Genomic DNA, 17,018 nt, shown 5'->3' with positions numbered 1-17,018 from the left:
GAGGGTCTTCTACCCACCCCTAGCCTCCCCTTAGCTTTGGTATGGCTCCCTCCACAATCACTCCATCCGTTGAGAAAATAAAATAAAGTACCTTATCTAGTGTCACTTCCCTTTCCAGCAGAATTTCTCCAGAGCCTCCACTTCCCTCCCTCGAGTTCTCACTTCCACCCTGTGCCCACTTGCCAGCCTCTGTTCCCATCCTACAAAGTAACCAGCACTGCCAAGTGTGACAAAGCAAAGGCTATGCCTGCTCCTTGTTTTACTCAACCCCTGTGCAGTGCTTGTCACACTTTGTCACTTGCTCTGTCTCATCCTCACTTCCCCATGTCCCCCACTGCCTTTCAGACCTCCCCATGGTTCTCAGCTTCTTCCTGGAGGTAACCAGGACTCCATGGTCCTGTGGTCTTCCTTTTCCTCCTAGACTCCAGACTCCTCTATTTCTCTTATCTCATTCTCTATTGTGGCCTGAAGGTCTTCTGTCTCCTCCATGCTCATGTTGAGAGACAGCCCCCCAAAAAAGCAGGGTGGGGGGGAGCAATGGGGACTAATGCCTATCTCTCAAGGCTGTTACTCTATAGTGAAGGATTTAGCACCTACCCTCAATCTTTGTCCCTCACTGCTCTGCACACATTCCTTGCCCTCTCACTTCTCAGGAGGAGGCATAGGCTCTGCCCCAAAGCCAATCAAATCTAGTGCCATGCTCTTAGGCCTCCTGAACCTCTTTTCTTTAAAAATTACCCAGTCTCGTGTACTCTGTTATAGACACAGAAGATTGACTGAGACATCATCTCACATCTGTCACGCCTGACCCGATCTTCAGCCTCTTTCTCCACTTCACTAGCATCCTCAAACACCCCATGTGCAAGCCCACCCCCCATAGCTACTCCATCTTCCTTGTTTCACCCCCACTACATCTGCTCATTGTTCACATTGCAATGACCTCCTAACCAACCTCTGTTATTTACATTTACACATTTGTCCATTGATAATCAATTCTCTCCATGGTTTACTGAGTTATTATTATTATTTTGTGTGTGTGGGGGGGGTCATGGGGCTTGAACTCTGGCCTAGGCACTGTCCCTGAGCTCTTCAGCTCATGGGTACTGCCCTACTCTTTGAGCCACAACCTCACTTCTAGTGATTAATTGGAGATAAGAGTCTCAGGTTCTTTAGTGCCTGGGCTGGCTTTGAACCTTGATCCTCAGATCTCAGCCTCCTGAGTAGCTAGGATTACAGGCATGAGCCACCACGCCCAGTTCCAGAGTTATTATTTAAATCCTCGAAGCATTTCTGTTAAGGCCTGAGATGTTCCAGGCATTGTCTCTCCCAGCTCATTTCCGTGATGTCTTGTGTATTCCGTTGCCTCCTCATTTCCTGCCCACAGGGCCTTTAGATATGATATTACAGCCCATCTAGCCCTACCCACATTGCCACACAGCTTCTTTTCATACCTTTCAGATATTATTATGAGTTCAAATTGTATCACTGGCTCAAAGAGGCTTTCTACGGGCCCTTCCTAAGATGTTGCCTGCTCTTGCCAGCACTGTTCTTCATTCTTCTCTGAGTTTTCCACTAGTCTTTCCTGACATCATGTGTATTCATCAATTTATGTCTGCTTCCTCAACCAGCCTGAGCTCTCCTGACTTTGTCTTATTCATAGTTATAGCCCTGAGACCTGGGATGACACCTGAGAATACCTGCAGATGAATTGTGGGGCTACTCAGAAATGCTGGTAGTTAATAAAACACACACTAGAGCTCAAGTATGATAGTGACACCAGCTACTTGGGAAGCTGAAACAAGGGGATAATTTGAGGCCAGGAGTTTAAGGCCAGTCTGGGAAAGCAAAACAAAAACACATGAATAATAAATACTCTGGACACTACTGGCTTATGCCTGTAATCGTAGCTACTGAGCAGGATAAGTAAGATCTGAGAATCATAGTTCAAAGCCAGCCTAGACAAGAAAGTCCATGAGAGAGACCAGGAGTGTGACCTAGTGGTAGAGTGCTTGCCTAATATGCATGAAGACCTGGGTTTGATTCCTTGGTACCACATACACAGAAAAAGCCAGAAGTGATGCTCTGGCTCAAGTGGTAGAACACTAACCTTGAGAAAGCTCAAGGATAGTGCCCAGGACCTGAGTTCAAGTCCCAGAATTGGCAAAAAGAAAAAAGCAAATCCATGAGACCCTTGTGGACCATTGGTGTAATGATAGCCTTGGGAGAAAAAAAAAAGGCTATAGGACAGCACCAAGGCACTGAGTTCAAGCGTTAGGATTAGCATAAAAATTAATTAAAAAACCAAAATCACTGGGGTATTGTTGAGAGTCAAATTCAACAAGCTGTTTTAGATGATAACACTGAATTAGGAATCAGGGGGAAAAATTCTACTACCCCAGGCCTTAGCCTCTAATCTGTCCAAAGACAGTTTACAAGTAGTAACTTAGATTATTTAAATATAAAGTGCAAACTAGAACACAGTCAGATCCTAGTGTTGAGTGCACAGTGAACAGTAATATTAATACTGAGTTCACCCATGTCTCTCTCTCTTTTTTTTTTTTTTTGCCAGTCCTGGGCTTGAGCTCAGGGTCTGAGCACTGTCCTTGGGCTTTCTTAAGCTAGAGCTCTACCATTTGAGCCTCAGCACCACTTCCAGCTTTTTTCTAGGTGTGTGGTACTGAGGAATCGAACCCCAGTCTTCGTGCATGCTAGGCAAGCACTTTAACCACTAGGCCAAACACCTGGCTACCCATGTCTTCTTTTGCTTCAGGTTTGATGATGATATGGAACCCAGAGCCTCAGGCATACAAAGCATATGCTCTTCCACTGACCCTCCCCCATTTCTCCCCAACAAATGTGACTCATCTCTATTTGGAAGGAAGAATTCTCATGCAATATATAATGGAACAACAGAGAACATTTAAAATTGATGAAGTGAATGTACAATTACGTTTTATAAACTGTATTTTTTTGTCTTTTCTTTTTTTTTGGTAGTGGGGCTCAAACCCAGGACATTGCACTTGCTAGGCAAGCACTTTGCCACTGAGCTACATCCCAGCCCAACAATTATGTTTTATAAATACGGAAGTAAATATCAAAAGAACTTTTTAGTGTGTGTGTTGTTATTGGAGCTTGAACTCAGGGTCTAGAAGCTGTCCCTTGGCTTTTACACTCAAGGCTAGCATTCTACCACTGGAGCAATGGCTGCAATTCCAGCGTTTTGTTAGTTAAGTGGAGATTTCTACCAGGGCTGGCTTCAAATGACAATCCTTAGAGCTCAGCCTCCTAAGTAGCTAGGATTATCATACAAACCACTAGCACCAGCAAAACGTTTGAAAGGCTGGAAAATAGTTAACAAGATACAGAGGAAGGACTAGCAAATTGCTACCTTTCCATATAAACCTTGAATACTGTTAGACTTTTAAAAGATAAGCTCATAAATCTATGGGAAAAAAGAAAATAGAATTACTATATACTTATATATCCAAATCTGGACAACAGGATAAATCCCAAATGCAACGATTGAAAACAGAATAAAAGCTCTAGAAGAAGACATTGTCCCATAGTTCTTTTATATCCTTTGAATATGTTTTCCAGTTTTAGTTTCACATTCAAAGCAATAAAAACAAAGAAAATAACTTGTATGGTTAAAACAAACCATCACAGGCAAAACCAGACAAAAACCCAGCTGGGGATAGGCTACTATTTGCATCACAAATTCTTGACTTTAAGGAGTACTGAGCTTCAAAATAAGATTTCTAAACACTGAGTGAGAGAAAAGGTAAAGACTTTGCAAAGGCAATCCACACTTTGTTATCTGATATATTGAATTTATTTGTATTTGGTTATTTGATATTTGATAGGGAAGGGGGGAAAACCAAGACGGGGGTGGGGTGGGGGGGAGGGTAATGGGTACCAAGACATGTGAAAGGGTATCAATGTATGTGAATTAATACACCTTCTAACTGGCAAATATCATGTAACCCTTTTATTAATTACAATACAAAATATAAAAAAAAGAAAAGGGAACATAAATGGCATGATAAACTATTCTCAACCTCATATGTAACAAGGTACAAATGTTAAGAGAATTCAGCCACTGCATCTCCCCTCTAAGACTGGCACAAAGCAGAGGGTTTGCCAACTAGCTCAGTGACCACACTGTGGGGAAAGGTGCCCTCCTCAAGCAACACTGAATAGTAAACAAATGACCAGGTCTCATGAGGCAGGCTGGCAACTTCCTTTAAAGTATTAATGCATATGCCTGGAGTGTTGGGGTGTAGCTCATGGCATAATCTTGTGTTCCAGGCTTCTTTGGGGCAGCTCATTGTACATCTTTGCCCTTTTTCAGTCTTAAAACTGTCCTGATTTGGATTATAGATTGCCTCAGCACTTTGTCTGTTGCTATCATGGAATATAGGAGACTGTAGTTTATAAAGACAAGACATTCCTTCTCACAGTTTGGAGGCTTAGAAGGTCAATGTCAAGGTGCTTGCACCCTGGTCAAGACTTAAAGGGGAATGTACTATAGGTCAGGCAAGTTTGAGAGCATGAAGAGAGAGAGAGAGAGAGAGGGGGAGGGGGAGGGGGAGGGGGAGGGGGAGGGGGAGAGGGAGAGGGAGAGGGAGAGGGAGAGGGAGAGGGAGAGGGAGAGGGAGAGGGAGAGGGAGAGGGAGAGGGAGAGGGAGGGAGGAACAGAGAGAGACAGAGAGAGACGAGACAGAGAGAGAGGCACTGATGAGAGCCAGTAAAGTCACTTAACAAATTGGCCTTTTTTTGTTGTTGTTGTTGGGCCTGGGTGCTGTCCCTGAACTCTTCATCTCAAGGTTATTGCCCTACTACTTGAGCCACAGTGTCACTTCCGGTTTCCTAGTGGTTAATTGGAGATGAGTCTCACAGACTTCAGTGCCTCGGCTGGCTTTGAAGCGTGATCCTCAGATCTCAGTCTTCTGAGTAGTTAGGATTACAGGCTACCTTGCCTGGCTGGCCTTTGTTTTTGCTAGTACTTTGGACTGAACTCAGGGACACAGGCTTACTATGTGGGTACTATTCCACTTGAACCACCCGTTTACACCTGCTTTTTGCTGGTTATTTTTGAGGTGGAATCCTGCTTTATTCCCACAGCCTGGGTTGTGATCCTCTTATTTGTATCTCCCTATGTTACTGAGAATGACATAGGCCACTTCCCGCAGCCACTAAGACAGACTCTCACAGGCTTCTAGGTCCTAATTGGCGTTGAACACCAATGTTTTCTTGAGAGATCTCCCAGGCAGCTAGGACTATAGCCTTAAACCACCTAACCTGGATTGTACTGGTTATTCTGAGATAGGGTCTTGTTTTCCATCTCACTAATAGCTAGGATTATAGGTGTGAGCCACTGGCGCCTGGCTAAAAAGTCTGGCCTATTACTATGTCATGATGGCAATTAAATTTCAATATGAGTTCTGGAGGAGACACTTAAACCATAGCACACATTATATGGCCACCCTAATCACAGAGGACTAGATAAATAATTGATGTATGCTTACAATAGAATGCCATGCAACAGAAAAAAAAATGAGAATGCTCTCGCTTTAATAGGGGAATATCACCAAGACATGTTGCTAAGTGAAGACAAAAAAAAAATGCCAAAGAGATAAAAGCAAAAAACAAAACACAAGGCAAACATGTATGGTGTGCTAGCAACTCAGCTAGGAGAAGCAGCAGAATGTGTTTGTTTGCATATGACTTGACACTGTCAGCAAGCCACAAAACAGGATGGCAGGGGTTATCAGTCTGTGTATGTGTTTGGGGTGGAGGAACAAGGGCGATTGAGTGGACGGGGAGCTTTCTCACTATATTTTCTCACATTATTTACTTACTTTTTTGTGAGTGGCAGTGCTAGGCTTGCACTCAAGAACTAGTATTCTCCTATGGCTTTTTCTGCTCAAGGCTGGTGTGGTGCTCTACCATTTGAGCCATGTCACTACTTTCTGGCCTTTCACTGGTTAAGATCCCAGCCTTCTGGGGCACTGTCCCTGAGCCTCTTGATGCTTAAGGCTCGCACTCTGCCATAGTGCCACAGTGCCACTTGTGCCTTTTTCTGATTAGTTTATTGGAGCTAAGAATCTCACAAACTTTTTTGTCCCGGCTGGTTTCAAACCATGATTCCTCTGATCTTAGCCTTCTGACTGGTTAGGATTTCAGGTGTGAACTACTGGTACTTGGCTTAATCCATTATTTTTAAAATTTTTTTGAACCAAGAGAGAGAAAAAATGTTATTCCTGAGTAATGAAGTCAGGGCTTGGCTCTTGCTAAGCAAGTGCTTACCACATGTCCCCAGTCCTACAAATAAAAATGTGAACTTATTCCAAGAGTTAAACTTTAGCATAAAAAAGCAGGGAGGAAGTGGCGTTGAGGCTCAAGGAGGAGCTTTGAACTGAAGAGCTCAGGGACAACGCTCAGGCTGTGTTTAAGTCCCACAACTGGTGGGGGGGGGGGAAGAGGACTACCACAGAGACACAGAGATAAGACCTCTGGCTTGCCATTACAATATTGCTTCTTTCTGGTACTAAAACCCTTGCTAACATTTGCCAGCCTCCTTTGTTATAGGACAGATGAAATGTATGTAAAAGTGCTATTTGACTCTTCTAGGAAGAATTGACATGGACTAGGTACCTGTTCATGCTTCCTCTCTTCTGCTACCTAGACTACAATTGTGATGACTGGAACTCTGGTAACTATATGACATCATAAGGACAAAATGCCACTCCTTCAAGATTGTCATTTTCAAATCCAGTCGTCAGACTTGAATTCTGGGCTGGACTTTGTCCCTGAGCTCTTCAGCTCAAGGCTACTGCCCTACCTCTTGAACCACAGCAACACTTCCAGTTTTCTGGTGGTTAATTGGAGGTAAGAGTCTCATGGAGTTTAGTGCCCCGGCTGACTTTGAACCATGATCCTCAGATCTCAGCCTCCTGAGTAGCTAGGATTACAAGCGAAGCTACCACACCCAGCTTCCCTGAGGATTTTGTAAAGATTTAAACGTTTTCACCTATGGGCTTCTTTTGGGTGGAAAATAGGTTTTTAAAGTATTATTTACTATACTTGATGTTAGTTTGAAGTCTGAGAAGCATAGGCACTTTTTCAGATTTCCATTTCTTGCCTCTTAACTAGTCCAAATACACAAATGTGCTCATAAACTACCTTATGAATTTTGATTATCTAGTTTGATGTGGTTGCACTGTTTATTTTCTTGATTATTTTTAGTTATTTCTGGATTGAACATATATTTTAGTAACAGTAGCTACTTTACTTTAAATGACGTTTGCATAGTTACATCCAGTTTCTGCTTTTGTGTCCTGAAATTCTCATTTAGTGTTCTAGAAATTTATTTTGCCAGTACCTGGTTTGAACTCATGGCCTTGAATTCATTCAGGTGGGTAGTGGCTCTCTCACTTGAAACATGCCTCCAGCTCAAGAATCTGCCAGTATCAGAGACATAGTAACTGCTTTTCATCGGCAGAGACCCATGGGCCTTGCTGCTACAAAAGAAGCAGCCTAGAGGCCTCCTTATATACGTGTAGAACTGGATCTGCTTGAGATTTGCCAAATGCCTGGCTCTACTTCTCTGCTCTTGGCTAAGAAAACAGAAAGCTTTTGCTCATGTGGCCTGGAAAACAGCTTTCTGTTGTCTCTAGAAGCAGGCTCAGAAGAAAACTCTCCATGGCCCCAGGACATAAAGTGCAAGCTTGTCTGTCTGTATGACTCACCTAGGAGGGTTGAAGAGACCAGCACATGTCCCAGAAGCAAAGGCTAGTTCCCAGCTTGCCAAACATAAAACAAGGCCCAAAGCAGTATCCTAGAAAGGACTCCAAGAAGTCCCAGCTAGCCTTGCACTGCCCCAGCTCAGCAGCCAGAAGCAATTCCACAGCATGCTCCCATCATCTGCCTAGGGCTGAGCATCTCCAGTCTCACTGCACCTGGTGGGGGCCTGTGTGCACCCCAAAACCACGCAACAAATACTTGTACAGGACCTGACATGTTACCTTTTATTCAGAGGATTAAAAAAATTGTGTATTTAAAAATCCCTGACATTGTGCAGGGAATAAGATCTTAACATTTTAAAATATTTTTAAGACTTCAAAAGGAAAGACTTCCAAAAAGAAGTTGTATAACACACAGCCTGAAATTGTGTTTGAAGATTCATGGGGGTGTCTCAAGGATGATTTGGTTGAGGGAAGTTTAAAATCCTAGCTTAAAGAAGTTCAAGCTTATACTAGCTGGAAATATCCTGGGTGCTGTTATCCATCTGATCTTGTCTGGACAAACCTACACAACTTCAAGAGCAAATACTTCTATAAAAGGTGGCCAGAGAGAGTGGAAGTTTAGCCTAGTGATAGAGTGCTTGCCTATGCATGCATGAAGACTTAGACTCGATTCCTTGATACCACATACATAGAAAAAAAAGCCAGAAATGTTGCTGTGGCTCAAATGGTAGAACTCTAGCCTTGAGAAAGCCCAAGGACAGTGCCCAGGCCCTGAGTTCAAGGCCCAGGACTGGCAAAAAAAAAAAAGAAAAAGGAAGTGAATCATTTCCATCTTGTCCATCTACCTACTTTAAAGCCTAGTTCAGGAGTCCATTTCCCTGGCTAACCTCTGATGATAAGTAGTGATGGCAGGATACAGCAATGGACAGAAGAGGACAGAAATCCATCCAAAGTGACCTTGTACTTGGCTAGCTATACCTCCAGCAATGGTCCTGAAGGAGAAGTGATACCTCAAGGGAGTGATTCAGTTAGGATGAGGAATAGACTCCCTTAAGGTAGTCATATCTAGCCCAAAGGTGAGTAGCACCAATCATCTGGAGGACTCAGAGGCAGAGCCAACTTTACTCCCTGCCCTGGAACTTGGTGAGAACCCCTTGAAGGTTTTAGAAGGAAAATTGGGGTAAAACAATCCAAAGCAATCATATGGTCTTGAAAGGCAGCTTGACATTTAGAACAAGATCCCTCCAATGAGATTCTGTGTGGGAAGATGGCAGGGAACCATTTTCTATTACTATATTTAAATAACTGAGGCTAAGTTCATTAGAAAAGGAAGCTTTGTCTGGCTCACAGGTCTAAAGATTAGAAACCCAAACAGTAGAGTGGTGGCTATGGTAAGGATCCCTCTGATTGGGTCACATCATGTTAATGACATCCTGGCAGGAACACAAGAGACAGAGACCAAGGCCACACAGGAAGCCAGGATAAAGAACGAGATCAGACTGTTTTATATTAACTCTCTAGAGAACTACCTCAGGTTGCTATGATCTACATTAGTCTTTTCTGAAGGAAGGGTCTCCTTGGGCTGGCTGATCTCCTAGTAGACCCTTGGAGGCCCCATTATCTCTTAATATCACCAGGCTGAGGACCAAGCCTCCAACATATCCCATCCAGCAGGATTCATTACATTTTCCTAAGAAGGAGGTGCTGGGGGAGCTGCACTGCAAAATGTGAATGGTTTTGTTCATAGCTGCTATCAATCTATGCTGAGCAGAGCAGAAAAGAAAGTTTTCTACTGCAATTCTTCTGTTTATGATTCCTATATAACTAGAATGATAGGTGTGTGTCTCCAAGACGAACTTTTTCTGTTGAGATGGGGGGTTTCCCCAATTTTTTACCCAGGCTGGCTTTCAACCAAAAGCCTCCCCATCTCTGCCTCCTGAATAGCTAGGATTATAAGCATGAGACACCAGTACTTGGTTTATTTATCATATGGGGTCTCATGCTTTTCTGAGGGCTGGCTTCAGACCGCCATCCTTCTATTTCTACCTCCCATATAGCTGGGATTACACGTATGCACCTTATTTAGTAGTTTTTTGAATAATTTGCATCAAATAGCATTACTGGGAGGAGAAACCATGCTCTTCGATCTGTGCCCCCTTTAATACAGGGGGACAGTGTCCCATGGTGCGGCTTGAGTGTAGGCTGTGGTGTCGGATTTTTAGGTTGAAAACTTTGTTTTAGGCCATATGCTAGGAATCAGTTTTCTTTTTTTTCATATATTTTTATTGTAATTAATAGAAGGGTTACATTATATTCACCAGATAGAAGGTGCATTACTTCACATACAATGATACCCTTTCTCATGTCTTGGTCCCCATTTCCCTCCTCCCACCACCCCTGAGGAATCAGTTTTCTAAACTCACTCTGACTCTTACTGGCCATAGTTGCCTACACCTGTAATCCTAACTACTCAGGAGGCCGAGATGTGAGGATCAAGATTCAAAGCCGGCCCAAGCAGAAAAGTCTGTGAGAGTCTTAGCCCCAATTAACTGGAAAAAAAAAAGCCAGAAGTGGAGCTGTGGCTCCAGTAGAAAAATACTAGCTAGCCTTGAGTAAAAAAGCTCAGAGACATCTGGATGCAAGTGGCTCATGCCTATAATACTATCCTCTCACAAGGCTGAGATCTGAGGATCATGGTTCAAAGCCTGCCCAGGCACAAAAGTTTGTGATACTTTTTTTTTTTTCTTGCCAGTCCTGGGCTTGAGCTCAGGGCCTGAGCACTGTCCTTGGACTTTCTCAAGGCTAGAGCTCTACCACTTGTGCCTCAGCAGCATTTCTGGCTTTTTTCTATGTATGTGGTACCAAGGAATTGAACCCGGGTCTTCATGCATGCTAGGCAAGCACTTTAACCACTAGGCCAAACTCCCAGCCCAAGTTTGTGATACTCTTAATCTCCAATTAACCACCAGAAAACTGGAAGTGGTGTTGTGGCTCAAGAGTAGCATGCCAGCCTTGAGCTGAAGAGCTCAGGGACAGTGCCAGGCCCTCTGTTTAAACAACCTCCTAGCCCAAGCCAACTTTGTTTTGCTTCCTCCACACTAACTTTAGGCAAACTATAGGCAAATGATTTTTTAGTTTCCTACCTATAAAATGGTCCATAACTACCTTGTTCACTGGTATCATAAGCTCTTTGGGTTGAGGACCTGCTCAATCTCATGGCACTGGATTTCTTTGTTTGGCAGCACAAGGCTCCAGTATTCACACAGGTTGGCTTGCCTAGAAGGCTCACTTCCAACCAAGCCAGGTCACCAATGACTTTGGATGGAGACAGCTTTAGTCTTTAAGGAGTGTGGTCTATTTTAATTAATTTTTTTTTTTTGCCAGTCCTGGGGCTTGAGCTCAGGGCCTAAGTGCTATCCTTTGATTTTTTTCTCAAGGCCAGAGCTCTAGGGGTGTGGTTTATTTTTCAAGCAGGGAGTTTATGTTCATGCTCATTCCAGGTGCTTGGTCAGGGGCAGGTACCTAGCCCAAGGCACTTGGAAACCATTGGCTGGTCACTGACTTGTGTAAGATTCTGACATGGAAAAACTGCTCACACAAGCATGGTGAAGGAAAAGTGTTCACCTCATGGTGGCTGGGAAACAAAGAGAGAAACTGGACGGGCAGATGCCCAATGTTGTAACATCCTCGCACCAGATCCCACCTCCTAAAGGTTCCACTACCTCCTAACAGTGCTGCAGATTGGTAACCAAGCTTTCAACACACAGGCCTTTGAGGGACAAAGGATCTCTTTGGAACCCAAAAGGCCTGAACTTGAGGGAGGTTATCTCTAAGGAGTTAAGATTGGAAGTCTGAAAGGAAGTTGAACTCCCTTGCAACAGTCACCCTGAAGGCATGGCCGTGAATTTCCACAAGTTCTCCAGGATAAATGGAAACTTTAACTTTGCTTGCAGTTCGGGGACATGATGTACCCCAAACACACACACACACACACACACACACACACAGCTTTAAACAAAATTACACTTAAGTGTCATGAGTGCCCTCAGATTGAGCACCCCACAGGAACTGAAACAGAAAACCAATCATCCTACCTCATACTTACTCTGGGGTACATGGTCATGGGCTGAAAAGGCAGGTGGTCATTGATGCATTGGCTATTTGATAGTTCTGAGATTAACTCAAGGCTTTGCACTTGGCTACCACTTGCATTGCGTCCCCAGCTCTTTTTTGCTTTATTTTTTTTAGGTAGAGTCTTATGGTTTCATCCAGGACTGGTCTTTGAATTGAGATCTTCCTATGTATCCTTCCTGTGTAGCTTGGACTCCAGTAGATATGCCTCATTATGGCCAACTTGTTTGTAGATATGGAGGAGGGGGCGCTCAAGCTTTTTGACTAGACTGGCCTCAAATGTCGATTTTTTGTCTTTGCCTCTATAGCAGCTGGTATTAACAGATTATTTTCTCCCTCTGTACACAAATGGTTAAATTAGTGGGAAGTACAATCATGAGTTCTTCCCCAGGACTTTCTTAGTCAGGAGCTGTACAACTTGCTGGACTCTGGCCACTGTACCAAGCCATGTCTTCCTCCTATCTTGAGAAGTTCTGATGCTGCTGTGTTCCTTCTCAGTTTGCCTCTTTTAGGACAAGGTTCCTTCTTCACCCAGACATGTTTTCTAGTTTCAGACTGTTCAAACTGTGGCCCAGCCTTTGAGGTCACATGTAGCAAGGACAAAAAGCTGTGGTGAACTTTTCCCATGTCTTGCTTTCTATTTTGCTTCACTTTTCTGATATGAGAATAATGATACACTTTAAGGAAAATTATAAATAGCATCCCAGAGGGACACATGGGAGAGGCCACTGGTTCTTTGGCCAACCTTGTAAAATGTTCCAGCTAAGTCATGCGATGAAGGATTTTTCACAATCTAGAAAAACCCCATTGAAGTTTTGGCCCATGAGTTAAGTTAGAATGAATGACTCTGGAAGGCTCTGAAAGTCTGCTAGGATGTATTGTTGCTTCCCTAGAGATAGCAGCAAAGAAAAAAGGAAAAATGAGCAGGGCTCTGAGGAAGGTTGGGTTGCCAGTTTCTCCACAGCTTTTCCAAGCTGGAAAATACAGGAAACAATTGTTCACAAGACCCACCAACAAATCAAGAATGGATTCCAAGTAGGAAAGCATGCAACCACTGGAAATTTCTACCAATACATCAAACATTCTTTGTATAGCAACTGTTGCTCATTAGTTATGTTTAGGTACCGTAAGCAAAGAAGTATGCAACTTTATCCTGGAGGAGTTGAGGAAAGTACAGCTAAATACAGCGCATCTGAAGAACCACAGCCCTTCTCACTCAGCAAAGGAAGCGCCATCTGAGGCCCAAGAGGCACAGAGTGGATGATTCTGAAGGGATGAGGCAACTGACCATGATGTAACAGCAGATGCCATGGCCTGCACCCTGTGCAGCAGGCCTCACTGGAAACCTCTCATCTGATACCTTGCTCAAGACCACCATTTCTTGGGCTGTTTTCCCTCAACCAATGATTGGGTTTCATTGTCCCCTGAAGTTCATGTGTTGGAAACTTTGTCACCAGAGTCTTATGCTAGTGACATTGGGAGGTAGTGCCTCTGAGAGGTAACCAGATCATGAAAGTGGAGACCCCATGGTGGCATTGGTGGTCTAAAAGAGAGATCTGAGCTGGTACAGCTGCTCTGTCATGACAGAATGCCCTCCTCCAGTCTATAAAGCAGCCTTAGGCCCCCTCACCAGATGCCTACACCATGCTCTTAGATTTCCAGATTCCAGATAGTGAGCTAAATAAATCTCTATTCTTCACAAATTACCAAGTCTAGTATTTTGTGATTGCAGCAGGTATTTATGGAAACAATTGTCATATGAGGAATCTGGCTTCAGAAGCACTAAGGAGGACACCCTGGGTTGTGTTACTTGGCAGTCACTTCCAACCCAGGTTACCCTACCTTTAAAGTGCACATGCTAAGACAGTCCAGCTCTGAAGTGCCCACAGTTGAGGCTTCCTCCATGCAGGACCAGACCCACAGGACAGGAACACCTCTGATGGGCCCCAAACAATGGCAAACAGAGGTGGTTCACAAATGCAAAGACACTGGCCTTCCACAAATATCTGTATACCTGTGTGTGAGCTAGCAGTTTTGCATACATGTGAGCATATCTGAAGTACCTAACATGGCGCAGGTGATCATATCTCGAGTGGACAAGACCTGGTGTTTCCTGGACATAGCTTTTGCTTTGTCACTTCACAGTCCAAACTGAGGGATCAGAAGAGAATGTGCTGGTCTGGAAGCAGTCCAGGCTTCAGGAGAAAATGATCAGGATGGTGGAGCTTCTCTGGCAGGAGGGAGAAGTGAGGATTCTAGGGCAAGTGGCCTGATGCTACACTTCCAGGTGATGCCTGGAGAGCTACTCATCATCTGCTCAGTCTGCACACTGTGTTGGTGTTAGAATTTTTGTTAATCTTGTCTCCTCAATCTTGCATAACTCTCTCGTTTAATACCTCTATGTTCAGCTTCCAGGGGCTCAGTGGGCGCTTGGTCACATGCCTGACACTGCCTTCACATATCATGGCAGCATCCAGGCAGGGCCCTGAGTATGGTCTGTGTTCACAGCAAGGCCATTGGGGGTGCAAAGTGGCAGAGGATCCATCAGGCCCTGTCCCTTGTGTAAGCTCTGTCTGTCAAATGAAAGAGAAACTGCAGTGGGGAAAGGATGCATGAAAGCAGATACAAGCACTTCAAAAATACATATCCCCGGGGAAAATAAATCAAGAGACAAGAGACAAAATATATTTATTAGAAATATTACACAGTGATACATCTTACATGTCCATGTGAATAGTTAAATACATCTACATTAGTATGTCATGTCCTGACAGTGGTAGGACCTAGTGTGCTCTATAGAAATGAGGCCACAGATGCATCAACTGCATTCATCTAATGTGGGTAAAGTCAGTGAGCTACACAGAGTGTTCTACATTCAGCAAAACTCCTACCCAGATCACTGGACTCAGACACCCGGGCAACCTGGGCAAACAAAGGTATTGACGTTTCTTACAAAAAGGCTATCACTGATTAGGCATCTCAAAAATGGCACTCCGGTTATGGAATGATAAGAACTAACTGCTGGACTGGCAGGTGGGTCTGCCTTTGAAGATTCCAGCCTTCTCTCCACCGGCCAGTGACATCCCAGGGAAAGAGGGAGGGGCAGAGATTGAGAGGGCTGGCTGGCACTTGTGGGCATCAGAAAGAGAACATGGCAGGCTGGGAGTTTGACCTAGTGGTAGAGTGCTTGCCTTGCATGCACGAAAACCTGGGTTCAATTCCTCGGTACCACATTCATAGAAAAAAAGCTGGAAGTGGTGCTGAGGCTCAAGTGGTAGAGCTCTAGCCTTGTGAAAGTCCAAGGACAGAGCTCAGGTCCTGAGCTTAAGCCCAGGACTGGCAAAGAGACAGAGAGGGAAAGGGAGAGAGAAAGAGAGAGAGAGAGAGAGAGAGAGAGAGGGGGGGGAGGGGGAGGGAGGGAGGGAGGGAGGTGGGGGAGGGAGGGAGGGAGGGAGGGAGGGGGGAGGAAGGGAGGGAGGGAGACACACACACACACACACACACACACACACACACACACACACACACACACACACGGAAAATATCATCATTCCTGGATAATTAGTTTATTATTTTGGAACACTTTTGTGTGTACTGATACTGAGGCTTGAACTCAGGGCTTCACATGCCTGCTTGGCTTTTATGTTCATAGCTGGGGCTGTACCACTTGAGCCATACCTCCATTTCCAGATTTTTGCTGGTTAATTGGAGATAATAGTCTCATAGACTTGTCCTCCTGGGCTGGTTTCAAACTTCAGTCTTCAAATCTCAGCTTCAAGTATGATCTTTCAGTGCCTCGGTTTTGTTTTTGTTTTATTGAGATATAGGGTGTTACTATATTGTCTTAGCTGTGTCCTAACATTTTTGGACTCAATCAGTCCTCGCCTCTCAACCTCTGGAGTAGCTGGGACTATTAGACATTCACAACCATGGCTGGTGGGACATATTTTCTTGTCTTTTGCCCCTGATCATTTTGGGTAATTTCTACAAAAGCTATAAGCAAGCGGGGCACGTGGCTCACACCTGCAATCCTAGCTACTCAGGAGGCTGAGATCTGAGGATCAAGGTTCAAAGCCAGCCCAGGCACAAAAGGACCTAAGACTCTTATCTCCAATTAACCTCTAGAAAACGGGAAGTGGAGCTTTCTTCAAGGGCTGGGTAGTAGCCAAGAGCTAGAGCTCAGTGACAATACCTAGGCCCAGGGGGTAGGGCAGTAGCCTTGAGCTGAAGAGCTCAGGGGCAGCGCCCAGGCTGAGTTCAAGCCCCATGACACTGCCCCCCCCCCAAAAAAGCTATAAAACAACTGAATGAAAAACGGAAAGACAATATGGTTTGGGATGTAAAAAGGGCCTGGGGCCTAGGGGTCAGGTAAGATAGGGTCAGTGGGAGACTGCAGATCTCTTTTTGCATCTTAGCATCCTAAGAGGAGAATGGATGTGTGGGCAGTCATCACAATATGGGATCCCATCAGAGAGAGGCTGGTATGGGCCCAGAGGGGAGGAGGGGAAATTCCAACATGTCTGGGGTAGAAAACACAAAGCTCTTTCTACATCCCATACACACCATCACTGAAAATACAATGGTAATCAACTAAACACTTCATGAATCCCACCCAACTGCTACCCTCTGGGGTAATCCCAGTTGAGACGCAGCCCCACCCTTCAACTTGCATAGGATTCCCCCACTGTAATGTGAAGCTGAAGCCGGGAGACAAGGAAGGTACATCCATGGTGATTCAACCAGACAGGTGCAGGAGATAACACAGGTAACATATTCACCAGGAACCAGCACCTTCGTTCCAGCTGAGTCCCAGCTTCCAGCTTGCATTGGCAAACAGATCAGTTACATAGTCAGTGCTGGCTCCAGAGCAGCTTCACAGAGCTGCTTTGGAATCCTTCCCTGTTGCATGATGTGTGAGTATGCCTGGGTTGGGTGTGTGTGTGGGGGGGGGGTGCCTAGAAAAGATACTCTCTCCCCATGCCTGTGCAACAGTCTTGGAGAACTTTGAAAATACATAAACCTCATGACTATTCCTATTCCAGATATTCTGATTCACCTGATCTGTGAAAGCCAGGCATGTGTGGTTTCTAGAAGCTTGAAACATAGACAGGGCTAGGAGCTTGAGAATCAAGACCATCT

The sequence above is a fragment of the Megascapheus bottae genome, chromosome 17 (genome assembly GCF_031878675.1).
Source record: "Megascapheus bottae isolate mThoBot1 chromosome 17, mThoBot2.hap1, whole genome shotgun sequence".
Taxonomy (NCBI): Eukaryota; Metazoa; Chordata; class Mammalia; order Rodentia; family Geomyidae; genus Megascapheus; species Megascapheus bottae.
This window is presented reverse-complemented; position numbering follows the sequence as displayed.